We start from the raw sequence: 17673 nt of genomic DNA on the forward strand, positions 1-17673 counted from the left end.
AAATTCAATTTTTCATTAATTCATTTAAAATATAATAATAAACATATTGCATGTTAACATAAACAACATTTGTACTTTTAAAAATAACTATATTTTGCAAAACAAAGCTATTTCATTAGAAGATTATTATTGTTTCAGACTTTTACAAATCTCTTTAATGTCTGGATTAGTAGAAGACATTTAGTTTCTCATGTCTGTTTTTGCATTCTGTTATGATCTTATAAGTAATGTGGTCTCTGGAAAACTCCACTGTACACTAGTGAAATAATAAAATTGAAAAATGCCAATATCATCTCAGCACCATTACAAAAATAGTTTAGACTTCAAGAATCCCCTGAAAGGGTCTGTGAAAAGTAGAGTAGAGGTTCCTCTTCAAAGACTTTTCTCCCCATCTATTTAAGAATAAATAGTAACTTCTTTTAGAAGCAAAATGTATTCAAATACCTGTGCTAACTTTCTTAAGTATCTGCTAGCCATAATAAAGAAATCAATGTACTTTATGTTCTTAGCTCCCATAGTTTAGCCTAAATATTTGCCATGGCATGCTTATACTGGTCCAAGCAAGCATTAGGTCATAGCCTGTTCCTCTTCCTTATTTGGAGGTCTTTTTAGCTTTCTCAGCGATCCATAAGTTACTTCCTCATTCCTTTGTTCTCCTCTGCCTTTGCCTTTTTTAAAAAGTTCTAAGTTGCTAGCCAATCGGGACAAATACAGAATGTGAGGTCCCATTCCAGCCAATAGAAACCAGACACAGCAGTAGGGTGGAAGCATCAGGTTATAAATGACCCTGTCTCCTTTGTTTGGTATACTCTCATGACAAAACTGCTGGTGAGTGTACCCTTTCTGCAGAAAGTATAAAAATGGCCTTGCTGAGAGAATTAAATTTTTGTTCAAGTGCTATTTCTTTATGGCACCAGGGAACAAGAATTTCAAACAGGTCTAAATGACCCACCTAGAGAAACCCTAACCATACTTTGAAAACTTTTAGACAACATGAATAGCCTGTGGGCAGAGAAGAGGAAAGAAGGAAAGAATAAGCCTTCTATGAGTGTCTACCACATGCCAAGAAAACTGCTCAGAATTCTGGGTTTTTTTTTTTACTTTATTTTAGGTTCAGGGGTACATATGAAGGTTTGTTAAATAGGTAAACTCATGTCACAGGGGTTTGTGGTACAGATTATTTCATCACCCAGAAATTAAGCCCATATCCTGATAGTTATCTTTTCTGATCTTCTCCCTCCTCCCACCCTCCACCCTCAAGTAGACCCCAGTGTCTGTTTTCTTATTTGTGTTCATAAGTTCTTTTGATAGGAATTTTCATTAACATTAATTCACTTCATGTAGTAACCACTTAAAGCAGTAGTCATTATTTCCTTTTTCTATACAGTACAGACTCAGAAGGATTCCTTAATTTACCCAAGATCAAACAGTTGGTAAAAGGAAGAACCAGTTTGAAGCTAATTTATGGATACCAATATATCTTAAAGAAAGCATTTTCAATGTTATGTTACTACAGTAATTTTCTATTGCTGCATAAGAAATTACCACAAATTTAGCAGCTTGAAACAGTACCCATTTATTATCTCACAGTTGTGTAAATTAGAAGTTCCAGAGTTGCTCAAATGGTTTCTCTGCTCTGTGTCTCACATTCAAGCTGTTAGAGCAGCTAAGTTCTTATCTGGAAGTTCTGAGGAAGAAAGTGCTTCCAAGTTCATTCAGGCCATTGGCCAAATTCAGTTCCTTGCAGTTATAGACTTGAGATTCCTGTTTTCATGCTGGCTACTGGCCAGGGGTACTCTCAGTGCCTGGAAGTTATTCTAGGGTCCTGGACACCAACTCTCTCCATCTTCAAGCCAGCAACAGGGAATCTCCCTCACATGTAAGAATGTTGGCATCTACTTGCTTCTTTTTCCATTTCCCAACTTTCCCAGAGCTGAAATACATGTGCTGACCTCATCCATCTGGGGTCAGTAGCTCAGTCCTGTCACAGGGCCAGCTTTCTGATTTGCTTAATGGAACCAAGCAAATAAAACCTCTGTTTCACAGCAACTGAGTTGTTATCTCCCTGACCTTCTGGGTTCAAATAGTCATTCAGTCTTGACATCTACTCTTAGGCCCTGGGTTCCATGTCCCCAATATTCAATGAGGAGGAGGTTAATTTCTATGGGTCACAATGTCTGTCCTCTTTCATTTCTTCTCAAAATGTCTTTTCTCCTTTTTTTTTCCTTCTCGTAAAGATAAATTTAGTCACTCATATTACTGTTCTCAGCAAGTACTAAATTTAGAGATCATCTCTATAGAACATTGCTATAAAACAACTTCATTAAGTCCATAATATATAATTTAGGACTAAAGGATTTAGAGTTCTGCAAATTCTAGTCAAAATTTATTACATATTAGAAAGAATTAATAATAACTTTGTTTAGAGAAATTCATAAGAACATTACAAAACCCTTTGAAAAAGCTTAAGATCAACTCTCCTTCCTCTTCTCCCACTGGGTGGTTGTAAAATTAATACCATGCAAAAAATACGACATGCTTTATAAGCAAAAGTTTTTTTTGCTTTATTTTTAATGTAAATTTACACTTCTAAATTTTTATAAGGGAAAGCATTCAGAGAGTAATATCACTCATTCCTTGCCACATGTGGATATTTGTTGTGATGCGTGTGGAACTCCATCTTCATAGTTACTGAGAGCGGAATTAGCACAAAGATTTATGAGTTGGATTATAGAAACTGTACACATGCAAGGGACAAGGAGAAAAAAAAATAAGAGACAGAAGGAGAGGTGGGAAAAGAAAAGAGGAACAACAGGAGCCATGAAGAAGAGATATAGAGAACATTAGCATGCCATAAAAAAGAGCTGAAAATAATGGAATCATCATGCCTTGAATAATCAACTAATAATATTTGTTGGATCAGGCAGTTTTAAGATGTTCTATTTGTATATCTAGGGATATACACAAGAAGAAAATATAATTGTAAATCTGTCGGGTCAGAGCTTTAAGAAATCTTCATGTTAAACCAAAAGTTCTTTGGTCTAAGTCCCAGGGTTTGGTCTGAGAATCCAAGAATAAATGTAATAAAGGGAATTTCAGAATCCACAGTCAATGTGGAGCTGTCTTTTAGATTTAGCTTCATGTATAGTTAACAGTATTATTCCAAAGAGTGGAAATCATGCTTTTTAAGACAACATAAAAATCCATGTGGTTTGCTGACATGGTAATGTGATTATAGTTCCTGAAGAATGAAAATTATACAAAGTCAGTACCATCATTTGACAGAAATTGTATCCTGACTATTCTCAGAAGAAACTAGAAGTAAAGACAGATTCTTTAATATTTTCCTTTCTTGTTTCAGTCATGCATAGATCTGTCATTTTTCACAAGCTTCATGTGTCATTTTGATGTAAGTTTGCTAGCGAGGGCTGCCCATATCTACAAACTGGGTGGCTTAAGCAACAGAAATTTGTTTCCTCACAGCTCTGGAGACTACAAGTCCAAGATAGAGGTGTTGACAGGGTTCCTTCCAAAGGCCCTTCTTCTTGGCTTGTAAATGACTATCTTCTTCCCGTGTCTTCACATGGTCTTCTTCTATGTGAATCTGTGTCTTAATCTCCTCTTCTTATGAGGACACCAGTTGTGTGGGATTCGAGTCCATTCTGATGACTTTACTTTGCCTTAATTCTCTCTTTGAAAAGCTTATCTCCAAATACAGTCACATTTTGAAGTACTAGGGGTTAGGACTTCCACATATAAATTTGAGGGGAACATAGTTCAGCTCATAACAATGATCCTTGGAAAAACTTTGCTCCAATCAAAGAAATTATCTGTGGATATAAACCATCTTGAGTAACTATTGCTGCCATCTTTAGTTCAACTTTCTGCACTAAAAAGACAAAATCCACTGTAGGAGAGGAGAAAAAAATTTCTCCTTTACTGTTCAGAGTCCTTAGCTGGAACTCCTACAACAAAAGACAGATTAACAAGAGAAAAACAAACAAGTTTACTAACAAGTTTACTAACATGTATATTTCATATATACATGAGAGAAAACTAAAGGAAATAGTAACTCTCAAAAAGATGGCTTAGAACTTCAGCTTATATAGCATCGTCAACAAAGTACAATACAATTTCAGAGAAGTGTCTAGATGTGGCATATTGTGGAAAGACAGTTATTTGAGAAACCAATAGTAGGTAGAACAGTTGGTAAAGTTTGCTATATAGACTTCTCTTGTGCCATCTCCAGGCTGATAAGAGTCTAAAGTCATCTCCACTGAACAAACTTTGTCCTTCCTGTTAGAGAGGTAAAGAGGTACATCTTTGTATATTTATTTCCTGATTTTAGGCAAATAGGGAGAGGGCAGACAGCCTTTCTTGTTCATGCTTCCTCACAATTCCCTTCAGCTCAAGATAATCCTTATGCCAAAGTAGCATTCTGGGGGTAGCATATTCTTCTGCTTTCACCGTCAAGGTTTTCACAAGGAAAATCTCTGAAAGAAACAAAATAGGTGAATTTAACAAGCAAACCCTAATTTGTTCTCCTCAAGTTTTATCTTCTATTTATGACTTTCTCACATTAATTCTGACACTTCTATCATGGCATACACTAAGTAGGCATTTGTAACCCTATTTTATTTCTGTCTGTTTGTTTCTTTAAAGTTTTCTTAATTTATTATCTTTAATAAAAAAGGGTTATTAAACATTGAATAATGTATAAATTATAGCTTTAAACTCAGGACAGTTCTTAAAAAGCCTAGCCAATGGATTATCAAAACTCATTGTTGTGATTTGAACAGTTGCCCCCTCCAACCCTTATTTTGAAATATAATCCCTAATGTGGCAATGTTGATGGGTGGGGCCTTTAAGAGGTAACTAGTTCATCAGGGCTTGGTCATCATGAATAGAATAATCCATTCCTGGATTAATTAACTTTAGAAGAAAAAGGAGAGAGACTTGAGCCAGCAAATTTAGCCCTCTCACCATGTGATACCCTATACTGCCTCAGGAAGCTTCAGAGTCCCCACCAGCAAGAAAGCCCTCACCAGATGCAGCTCCTCAACATTGTACTTCTTAGTCTCCAAAGCTGTAAATAAATTCCTTTTGTTTATAAGTTACTCACTTTCAGGTATTCTGTTATAAGCAACAGAAAATAGACTGAGACACTAGTGTTTAAATTCTACCTTGGCCACTCACAAAATGTTAGGTTGCCTACTATTAATTTCATCCTGTGAAGTAAATGTGTTCAATCTGATGAGTTTGAACATATGCAAATACCTATGATGTCATCCTACAACAAGGTGACAGACAAATCTAACACCTCTCAAAGTTTCCTTGTGTCCGTTTGTTTTCATTTTTGTTGTTTTTCTTTCTGAGGTAAGAACAATTAACATGAGATCTACCCACTTAATACATTTTGAAGTGCCCAATACCATACTGTTAACTATAGGCACCATATTATACAACAGATCTCTAGAACTTATTTTCCCACATAACTGAAACTTTATATCAATTGAACTCTCCCTTTCCCCACCCCAGCCCCTGGCATCCACTATTGTACTCTCTGCTTTAATGAATTTGACTATTATAAATACCTCATATACGTAGAATCATGTCATATCTGTCTTTCTGTGCCTGGCTTATTTCACTTAGCATGTCCTCTAGGTTCATCCATGTTGTCACAAATGGCAGGATTCCCTTCTTGTTTTAGGGCTGAATTACCTCCCACTGTATATATAGACCACATTTTCTTTATCCAATTCTTTTGTCTATGAACACTTGGGTTGTTTCCATATCTTGACTGTTGTGAATAGTGCTGCAGTTAATTAACATGGAGGTGCAGATATCTCTTCAAGATCCACATTTTAATTCTTTTGGATATGTACTCAGAAGTAGGATTGCTAGATCATATGCTACTTTTATTTTTATTTTTTTCAGGAATCTTGATACTGTTTTCCATAGCTGCTGTGCCATTTTACATTCCTACCGACAGTGTAGAAGTGTTGTTTTATGTGAGTTTTTTTTTTTGTTTGGATAATAGCCATCCTAACATGTATGAGATGACATCTTTAATATTGTTAAAATGTCCACACTACCCAAAGCATTCTACAATTTCAGTGCTGTCCCCATCGAAATCCCAATTTTTTTACAGAAGTAAATAAAAGCAATTCTAAAATTCATATGGAATCACAAAAGATCTAGAATAGCCAACACAATCCTGAGAGAAGAAGAGCAAAGATGGAGGCATTACACTTCCTGATTTTAAATTACATGACAAGTATGTACAGTAGTTAAAACAGTATGGAACTGGCATAAAGACAGATGTATATACCAATAGAACAAAATAGCCCAGAAATAATCCACACTAATACAGTCAATTACCTCCCACAAAGATTCCAAGAGTATTCAATGGGAATAGGATAGACTCTTCAACAGATGGTGTTGGGGAAATTTGATATCCACATGCAAAAGAATGAAATTGGACTCTTATCTTACACTATACACAAAAATCAACTCAAAGTGGATTAAGGATTTAAACACAGCCTGAAACTCTAAAACTACTAAAAGAAAACATAGGGAGAAAGCTTCTTGACATTGGACTTGGCAATGATTTCCTGGAAATGACCCCAAAAGCATAGGCAACAAAAATAAAAATAGACTAGTGAGACTACATCAAACTAAAAAACTTCTCCAAAGCAAATGATGCAATCAACAGAATGAAACCAACCTATGAATGAAGGCAACCTGTGAAATGGGAGAAAATACTTACAATCCACATATCTTTTTAAAGAGTTACTCTCCAAAGTATATAAGGAGTTCCTACAACTCAATAGTAAAAAAAACCAAACAACCCAATTAAAAAATGAGCAAAGGGGCAGGGCACGGTGGCTGATGCCTGTAATCCCAGCACTTTGGGAGGCCGAGGTGAGCAGATCAACTGAAGTCAGCCTGGCCAACATGGTGAAACTCCGTCTCTACTAAAAAAAAAATAAAAATAAATAGCTGGGCGTGGTGGTGCGTGCCTATAATCCCAGCTACTCGGGAGGCTGAGGCAGGAGAATCGCTTGAACCCAGGAGGCAGAGGTTGCACTGAGCTGAAATCGTGCCACTGCACACCAGTTTGGGTGACAGAGTGAGACTGTGTCTCAAAAAAAAAAAAAAAAAAAAAAAAAAAAAAAAAAAAAAAAAAAAAAAAAAAAAAAGCAAAGGACTTTTGAACAGATATTTCTCCAAAAACACACAGATGGCCAGTGGAAATATGAAAAGATGCTCAACATCATTAATTATTAAGAAAATGTGCCTTCATCTCTTACTCTGTATAAGAGGAACAAAGGAACAACAATTCCTCTGTGACGAAGTTGAATGGAAACCCCAAACTTGGCTGGTTTAGGCACCTGACATTGCCCGACTTTGGCACACTCCTGCCCCCTAGTGGCAATTTTTAGACATATGCAGGCAGTGGCAAGGGCGGAAACAAAATGTGAAAACTGTAAAGCAAAAGCCATGAGATGCCTTCCTTGTAACGCACACTGACTTTTTAATTGTTCATTTTCATGCCTTCTGAGGGCATTTTTTTCACTCCTACTAGTATCAATAGTCCGAAACGAACGATACAGGAAATTTCAGGAGTCATCCAATTACCCTAGAAAATGATAGTACATTTGTTTTCATTTTTATTTTTTCTTCTTCTCTATTTTAAAAAGATTTGTGGAGAATATCTATGGTTTTGTGATATTAATGTGTCCTTTTTTCTAAATTGTGGTAAAATACACCATAACGTAGAATTTACCATCTTAACCATTTTTAAGAGCATAGTTCAATGGTATTAAGTACATTCACATCGTTGTGCTACTTTAAAGAAAGATCGTGTTTTTCTAATTTAAAAAATAATTATGATTATTGTAAATAGTTCAGAAGGGTATTAAAAACAGAAGTGAAAAACTACCCCAAATTCTGCCACCAGAAAAAAAATTATTTTTTATTTTGTTGAACAATGTCCATGAATATCTAACCCAAAGATTAGCTAAAGTCCTTGTGCCTGTAAAAATCAAGTATATTTTGGCTCTGACCCTAAGTGCTCTGCTTCTCCATCTTCATTCTGTGTTTCACCAGCTCTGCATAGGGACCCAGCTGGCCACTGCCCTGTCACTTCACATGAAGAAGAGTATTTCCTAATGAAGGTTGTCTGGTAGCATAAACGACTAATGCTTAAGACAGCAGTGTGGGCAGCAGAGAAAAGCGATCTATGGAAAATTCCATCTTATACATCCTGTCCTTCAAAAATTTCCTAAGCCTTTTCTACTCCAAGGAAATTTTCATTGTACTGTATCTTCCACTTACTCCCTGCTGCTGGGCAACCCCCTTCCAACTTCTCTGGCTGGCATCTAGTCCCAAAATTCCTTTTAGTTTCTTATGAAGGAGAATTCTATCCCTTCCCCACCCATCACAGCTATACTAAAAGGAGGCATATCTTCATAACCAAGCACACCCATCCAGCACAATCGTTTCAGAGAATTCTGAGGCCATCACTTAAAGAAACAATGAGTTCTGTCTCTACAAATGCATAGAATTAGTTCTCTCTCTACATACACATAGAATTAGTTCTCTCTCTATGTATGCATGGAATTAATTCTCACTTTACATATGCATAGATTTTTTTATTTAAAAAAGGATCAAACTATCAGGGATGCCACATTGTAAAATTCTGGGAGCACTATTCACATCCCAGTTGTCACAAATGACAGGATTTCCACTAGGATGTGAATGGAACCCACTGAGGTTATGCATCTCTGAGTCTCTGTATGAAGAGATCTCTAATACTACACTTGTTACTTTATGACTCCACTGTATCATGGATATTTTTCCCTGTCACTAAATATGGCTATATGTCATTTCTTTAGTAGCAGTTGTAGGAGACCAGAATATGCCACTAAAAATATGACAGTAGAAGACCAGAATGTGGCGCTCCAAAGTATACCTTTTTAGCATAAAGATTATTTTGGGCTGATTATTCTGAGAAATAGCAGACACACACAGGAGAAGCTCTGAAAACTGAGTAGAGGTTACCCTTTTGTAAGGGAAATTTACATTTAAAAAAGAAATCTCCATTTGCAGAGGTGTCTCCCTCTCTGTACCAGTAAAGGAAGTAAAATCGCAGTAAAATCTTACGAAGGGAGAAGGCCCTCATTTAAATCTGCATAACATACCTTTCATTTTTTTGAGACAGGGTCTGGCTGTCACTCAGGCTGGTCTCAAACTCCTAGGCTAAAGAGACCCTCCCACATTGGCCTGTCAAAGTACTGGAATTACAGGTATGAGCCACCATGCCTAACTTCTTTTTTACCATACTTTTCCTGATCACCTCCCCATAACTGGCCTCCTCCACATCCTTTTGTATTTAGCTAAAGATGGTAATTAAGCTTGCATTTTAAGCCATTTCTTTCCCTGGGTATGTCCCATGTAAATATGAGTTGCACAGGTATACACATGAGGACATTGTTAATAAACTTCTATTTGTTTTTCTCTTGTTAATCTGTCTTTTGTTACAGGTGGTCCAAGCCAGGAACTTAGGATAGATGGAAGATTATGTTTTGCTCCTCTACACTGTGAAGTATTCTGTACTATATAATGCCCCATTGTCTGTAACCAACATATCTAACTAACTCTTTATAATAGATAGTATTTCCAATTTCTCATTATTATAAGTAGTGCTATTGCTAGCTCCTCCTCAAATGTATGCCTTTGTGAGGATATCAGATTATAACCTTAGAATACATTTGTAGATGTAAAATAAAGGATATACACATTATACATTTTGCCACATACTCCCAACTGCCTTCTTAAGAAGTGCCAGATTTTATTACATGGAGTCCTTTTCCTATACTCGATTTCCAGTGTAGACATTATTATATTTTTCCCCTTTTTCAATAAAATGGGTAAAAAAGTGACATCTTGATAAATGTGTGTTTTCTTTTCTGTGGTTACAAGCAAAATGGAACCTCTGTTTTATATATTTTTTGGCCATTTGCACTTCTCCATTTGTAAATAACACCTTTATCTTTTGGTCCATTTTTCTATTGGCAGGTTTATCTTTTTCTTGTCAATTTGCAAGAGCTATTTAAAACTTAGCAACATACTTAAACAATGTTGGTTTTTATTTTACATTTTGGAAATTGCCTTTACCTCAAGGGCTGCCCACTGTTAAAACTAGACCATGAGAATAAAACTTACTGTTTCAGAGAGGTGGTAAATAGGAAGAAGAAACGAAAATCAAATTCTTGACTTGGAGTTCCAAAATAGGCACTTGATATTGTTACCGGTGGACGATATCTGAGTTACTAGTGGCAAATCTGTAGACGTATGCAGCAACCTCAATTCTTACCTCCTCAGAAGAAAGAATTCAACTGAGGGACATAAGGCAGAAAAAGAGACCAAGGCAAGTTTCAGAGCAGGAATAGAAGTTTATTTTAAAAGGCTTCAGAGCAGGAAAGAAAGGAAGGTATGCTTGCAAGAGACTCCAATAGACACTGCAGACTACTGTGGGGGAGAGAGGGAGCTGAACAAGGGTTGAAAAACTACCTGTTGGATGTTATGCTCACTACCTTGGTGACAGGTTCAATCATACCTTAAACCTCAGCATCACGCAATATACCTTAGTAACAAACCTGCACATGTACCCCCGATTCTAAAATAAAAGTTGTAAAAGAAAATAAAAGGAGTCTAAGACAGTCCCTCAAGTTTTGTATAGCTAAAGGAATAGCTGAGGACAGGTGCAGTGGTTCACACCTGTAATCCCAGCACTTTGGGAGGCCGAGGCAGTTGAATCACGAGGTCAAGAGATCGAGACCATCCTGACCAACATGGTGAAACCTCATCTCTACTAAAAATACAAAAATTAGCTGGGCATCGTGGCATGCACCTGTAGTCCTAGCTACCCGGGAGGCTGAGGCAGGAGAATCACTGGAACCTGGGAGGCGGAGGTTGCAGAGAGCCGAGATTGCGCCACTGCACTCCAGCCTGGCGACAGAGCAAGACTCCGTCTAAGGAAAAAAAGAAAAGAAAAAAGGAATAGCTGAGAGAGTTTCAACAGACAAGATGCCGTATTAGGTCAGAAATGTTCCTTCACCAGATAGGATATTGATTATATAAGTCACATGTCATGGCAGAAGCAAAAATATCAGAGGCAAAAATGTGAACAGCAACTACAGTGAGGGTAGAGGCTATAAACAAAGTACATATTATTAGACCCCAGTAGATGACAACTGGACCAGTTTCCTCCTTGTACCAATGCCAAGGCACCATGTTAACCACCTGGAATACAACTGCCAGTTAGGGAGAGGGGGCACAAGAAGGGAGGTATGTAGATTAGACAAAAAAGTTACCAGTATCAAAATGGAGTCACTGATGTGAAGCCCTAATAAAAGAGAGCTGGAGGCCATGAAAAAGGGGTCCTCATACATGCATACCTATGCTGGGAACTCTGCAAAAAATTCCTTAAAACTGCAGTATTCCAGATGAGCTGCTTGCCCAAAGACACTTGCCTAACAATGACTGTCTCTGCCAATGAGCTAAAGCCAGCTCTTGCAACAAGCTCCAATAGTCTCATTCCAAAACAGCTTCTACGGACTTCACCTTTCTATCTTTAAAAGCTTTCCCCTACCCCAACTCCCTTGGATGCACCTATGATCCATCATAGCATGCATGTCCTGGATTGCAATCTCCTGCTACTCTGAAATAAACTCTTTGCTCTGGAAGATCAGTCTCTCTGTTGCTCACTTTAGGTTGACACAGAAAATCTTGAACCCTGAAAAATCACTAAATTTAACTAAGTTTACTGGGAAATGACTAGATTAAATGTTTCATTGAAGAAGAAAGTTAAAAATTCTGCTAATATTGAATTTCAAATAGAGAAAGTTATACTTTTAAACACTAAAGTTTCAAAGATAAAAATATTTCCTGGTCCATATCTAGTATATATGTTGCCATTATTTTTACTAGATTTTAATTTACCTTTTAACCTTTTGGGGGTTTTGATGGTGTTTTTTGTTTGGTTGGTTTTTGTCTTACGGAACATCTTTGAATGTATTCCTTTATGCTTTCTGGATTGGGTATGACGCTTTGAGAGGCTTCCTTAGTTTCCAAATCATAAAAATATCCAACTATATTTTCTTCACTATTCTTAAGGCTTCAATTTTTGTAAGTAACACTCTGATGCATCTAAATTCAACAGTGCAAAAACAATCTATAATTTGATGCATCTAAATTCATTTAAGTACAGAGACTAAAAAAAGAAATCTAGCTTTTTTCCAAGTGATCATCAGCTTTCCTAACATAATTCATTAGTTTTATCTTTTCCTTAGAAGAATTAATAACATCTTCATCATAAATTATCTTTCTTTATATATAAAGAATTCAGTCTTTATCTGAAACCTGCTTCTTTATCCCATTGGCTACATGTTTTAACTGTTAAAAATTCATAATATATTTCAATATGCGATACCTTTATTAAAATTTATTTTAAGAAATTTCCTGGATATTTTCACATATTATTTCAGATAAAATTTAGTTTTGTTAAGTTTCCCCAAAAACATATTTCAAGCTTTGTATTTAATGAAATTATATATTATTTTTACACTATTGAATATTTCTATTCAAAATGTTACTAATTAATGATGTGGACAGGAGTCAGGGAAATACTGGGCAGAAGAGGGCAGTTCCCCGGCAAAGGCCTCACCCTCAAGCCTGGAAAACCGCAGCCCTAAATGGAAACAGGCATTCCTGTTTTCGTGCCCAAATGTTGCCTCTTGGCCCACCATCCCCCACATCCTGTACCCATATAAACCCCAGGCTCCATGAGCATATGAGCAGAAGAGCAGAGGAACAGAAGAGTGGCACCGCAGAGAAGGAGAGAAGAAAAGGAGTGTCTGAACGTGCAGAAGAGTTCGGCTGGGGACGGTCAGAGAGGAGATTGGCCAGGGGACAACTGAACTCCAGGGGAAGATCATATTTCCACTCCATTTCCTTTCCAGCTCCACATCCATACTCCTGAGAGCCACCTCCATCCAGCAGTAAAATCCCTCACATTCACCATTCTTCAATTTGTCTGTGTGACTTGATTCTTCCTGGACACCAGACAAGAACCTGAGTCCCAATATGGCACAGAGCTGGTAACACTGAAGCCATCCGCAGACAGCAAAGCTAACAGAACACTAGAGCATGCCTACTGGGGCTTCGGAGCTACAGGCACATACCCCTAGACACTACCATGGGGCTGGAGCCCAAAAACACTTGCCCCAGCTCCTGCCCCTGCCTGTCTGCATGCTCCCCCACCTATAAGGGGTTTGAGAGCACAGAAGCTGAACAGATGAGTCACACTTCTATCATACATCCTGCAAGGGGGATCAGGTAACTCTCCCACCTCAATAACATATGGAAATTAATAGCTTTCATATGTATAATCAATAATCAGTTAGAGGATATAAGAATAGAGAAAAGGTAGCCAGGCACAGTGGCTCATGCCTGTAATCCCAGCATTTTGGGAGGTCAAGGTGGGTGGATCACTCGAACCCAGGACTTTGAGATCAGCCTGGCCAACATGGTAAAACCCCATCTCTACTAAAAATACAAAAATTAGCCTGGTGTGGTGGTGGATGCCTGTAATCCCTGCTACTCAGGAGGCTGAGGCAGGAGAATCACTTAAACCCAGGAGGCAGAGATTGCAGTGAGCCAATATCATGCCACTGCACTCCAGCCTGGGCAACAGAGCAAGACTCTGTCTCAGAGAAAAAAGAGAAAAGCTCATTTATAATACAAACCAAGAAGTTAATATACTTGGGGAAATTTACTGAGAAATAAGCAAAACCTACATTAGAAAAACTTTAAAACACTTCTGAAGATATAAAATATAGCTAAATAAATGGAAAAATATGATGACTCAACATCTTGAAATGTCAGTTGTCCCTAGGTTGATTAATAAATTTAATGTGATCTCAATAAAAATACCAACAAGCTTTCTATGTAACTATTGATAGACTATACAATGCAATATTGAACTTCATGTAGAAAAATGAACATATAGAATACACAGAACAACACAAAAAATAAAAACTGATGGAGGAAGGGATGACTAACCTTATTAGGCATTGAAACACTATAGAACTACTATAGTTAAAATAATAGGCAGACTGGTCAAGCAGAATAGAAATTTTTAAAATCGACTCAAGTACATATTAAACTTCAGTATATAATGGCATCTCAAGTCACAACTACAAAAATTGACTTTTTCATAAATGGAATGAGAACAACTGTTTAACCATCTGAGAAAACTCAAAATTAAATTTGTACCTCACAACACACACACATGCATACACACACACACACACACACACACCCCCCTCCAAATGGATTAAAGATCTAAATATAAAAAAAGAAACGATACAAGTACTAGAAAACATGGTTGAATTCTTCATTAACCTGTAAGGGATAATTTCCAACCATAACTAAAAACACAGAAGCAGTTTTTAAAAGATTGATACATTTGACTACATTAAAAATCAACAGCTACTCATAGCAAAAAAATAAAAATAAAAAAATCAACTGACAAACTGAGAAAAAAAATATGTGTCATATATGTCACAGATAAAGAACTAATGTCCTTAATATACAAGTAACTCTTAAAAGTTAAGAGATAAAATAACAAAAACATGACAGAAAAATGGGCAAAAGACATGAACGGATGATTCACACACACCAGAAAAAGATACAAAAATAGCCCTTAAATACATGACAATATTTTCATCCTTGTTCATGATAGAAGAAATGCAAATTAAAGCAACCACTCTCTTGGCAAGGCTTAGGGAAATAATTATTCTCATACACTGCTGGTGGGAAAGCAAATACAACAGTTCAAGCACAATAAATGGAGGACATCACCTAGTGCTGAGCTTTAATGATAAAAATAAATAAGACACACTCCCTGGCCTTGAATGCACAGTCCTTCTCCCCTGTCTCTGAAAAGCAAACAGTGCAGGAGAGGGCTGGGCACATACAGTCTAATTTCAACGTACTGTGCTAAGTGCCAGAATGTCATAAGAGCAAAGAGGAGAGCATTTAGAGTGGTAGGAGAGAGTTTCCTGGAGGAAGTGATGCCTAAACCAGTACAAGTGAGTCAGAAGGAAGGAAAGGGGAAGGGAAATGCCAAGAGCCTGAGCTTCATCACATCATCAAGGTGGAGTCACTGCAGTATCTCATAAAAAGTGGTGGCAATCAATTCTACAGCAGGTATAATCTTGCCAATGGGACAAGAATACCTGGTCATCTCTCCTCAACAGTACCAGAGTTGCCTACTTTCACTATCCTTTTTCTAGCTTTCATGAACAACGAGGACTCTCTAAGTGAATGGATGCATCCACAATCAGGTGAGAGTGACATCTGGTTTACCTACTTGGCCTCTTACGATCTGATCATTTTGTGCTAATATTGAAGTTGTGCTCCCAAAGTGTAATCTGATTCAAGGATCTTGGGGAACACCTCACTAAAGAACCCATCTCAGGGTATAAATCATCAGGTGATCATTTCAAATATACTGTACATAACAAATTGCAGAGAACAATGGCTGTTCAACATGAAAACCAGGTAGTAAATTACAGAAACGGTTTAGCAGACAAATGATGAGGGTGCAACTAGAATCATCATGATGCATGCAGAGAGGAGAAACCAAAGTTAGCTGACATCACACCTTTCTTCCACATACAGAACAATTATTTCCCTTCATTATAAGGTTTAAGCCTGAAAATATCTTACTCCAACATTAAGTATGATGATCAAAATCAAATATCGCAGATACAATAGAAGGGCTTTATAATTCCCTTTATTTTTATTTGTCCATTCAGAATTCATTCACTTGTTTAGTATTGTTCTATTTTTTTTTTTTTTAAAAGTGGCATTAATGGTAATGTTCACAGAGATAGAATTTACCTGGTACCATACCTGTACAGATTTCATATCAGCCTAACTAACAATGAAAACACAAACACAAAAGTGGCAGAATTTTTTTTTTCTTTTTTTTTTTTTTTTAGATGGAGTCTCACTCTGTCACCCAGGCTGGAATGCAATGTTGCGATCTTGGCTCACTGCAACCTATACCTCCCGGGTTGAAGCGATTCTCCTGCCTCAGCCTCCCGAGTAGCTGGGATCACAGGTGCCCACCACCATGTCCAGCTAATTTTTGTATTTTTAGTAGAGATGGGGTTTCACCGTGTTGGTAAGGCCTATCTTGAACTCCTGACCTCAGGCGATCCATCCACCAGCCTCGGCCTCCCAAAGTGCTAGGATTACAGGTAAAGAATTTGTTTAAGTGATCAGATTGTTCATTATGAATGAACCTCATGAAATGAAGTTAGCCACATCTCCAGAAATGGCACTCAGTATTTGTTGCAGAGGAACTGGCAGAGCACTACAAATGTTACAAAACATTACAGAGGAAATGGAGGCCAGGTGTGGTGGCTAACAACTGTAATCCCAGCACTTTGGGAGGCTGAAGCGCGTGAATCACCTTAGGTCACGAGTTTGAGACCAGCCTGGCCAACACGGCAAAACATCCCCTCTACTAAAAATACAAAAAAAATTAGCCAGGTGTGATGGCGGGCACCTGTAATTCCAGCTACTCAGGAGGCTGAGGCACAAGAATCGCTTGAACCCAGGTGGTGGAGGTTGCAGTGAGCCAAGATCACACCACTGCACTCCAGCCTGGGCAACAGAGTGAGACTCCATCTCAATAAAAAAGAAAAAAAAAAGAAAGAAAATGGAGTTTTTCTATGTTTGTTTTCTGTCAATTATGCTGTTTCAGAAAGGCACTTTTTTCTTTTTCTTATTCATTCTCCTTGACTGTAATCAATCAACATCTCAAAAAAATTACTTATAATAAACTTTAGTAGCTTTATGTTTATAGACAGCTTAAATTTGTTTCTTCTTTTTAGGTGAGATTCTTCTCTTCTACATTTATGCTGTTTTCAACTTAACTTCACCAGTTGAAGTGGTGAAGTTAAGTTGAAAACAGAATATATATATGTTCAGGCATACATATGTATGTGTCTGGATCTGTGTATGGGTGTATATACATATACATTATACACTACATGCTTTGCACTGCATCTTCAGTTATTACATAACGTAAAAAAAATCACAAAAACAAGCCCCTTTTTCCTATAAATGTTTGTCTAGCAGCTTAGGAAAATGATCTTCACAAACTTTGTCACTTACCATTCAAGTTATAGAATCAATAGTAGGCTTGAGATTGCAGCAGCATTTCCTAACTTCAACAGCACAAAAGCTGTCTCACACATGTGAGAAGAGAATCTGATTAAGCTTGCAAAAGTTTTCCTTTTAGAAATGATGTAGATTTTAAAATTTACGTATCTAGTATTTTACAACTTGCTTGAGAATTGCTTCAAATCCTACACCACACAAGCCTTTAACTTTAATAGTATTTGTCTCTTACCTAAGGCCATCTGGTGTAGATCAACATATTATATATAGCATCATCTCCAAAGAATTCTCTGTATTATTTATAAATATTATAATATGGATTGTAATAAGTTATGGAAAAAATGCAAACACATCTGGAGGTCATTTAACAAAAATCAATAAAACCTTTATAAAGTGAACCATCATTCA

This window comes from Rhinopithecus roxellana, chromosome 2 (genome assembly GCF_007565055.1).
Source record: "Rhinopithecus roxellana isolate Shanxi Qingling chromosome 2, ASM756505v1, whole genome shotgun sequence".
NCBI classification, from domain to species: Eukaryota; Metazoa; Chordata; class Mammalia; order Primates; family Cercopithecidae; genus Rhinopithecus; species Rhinopithecus roxellana.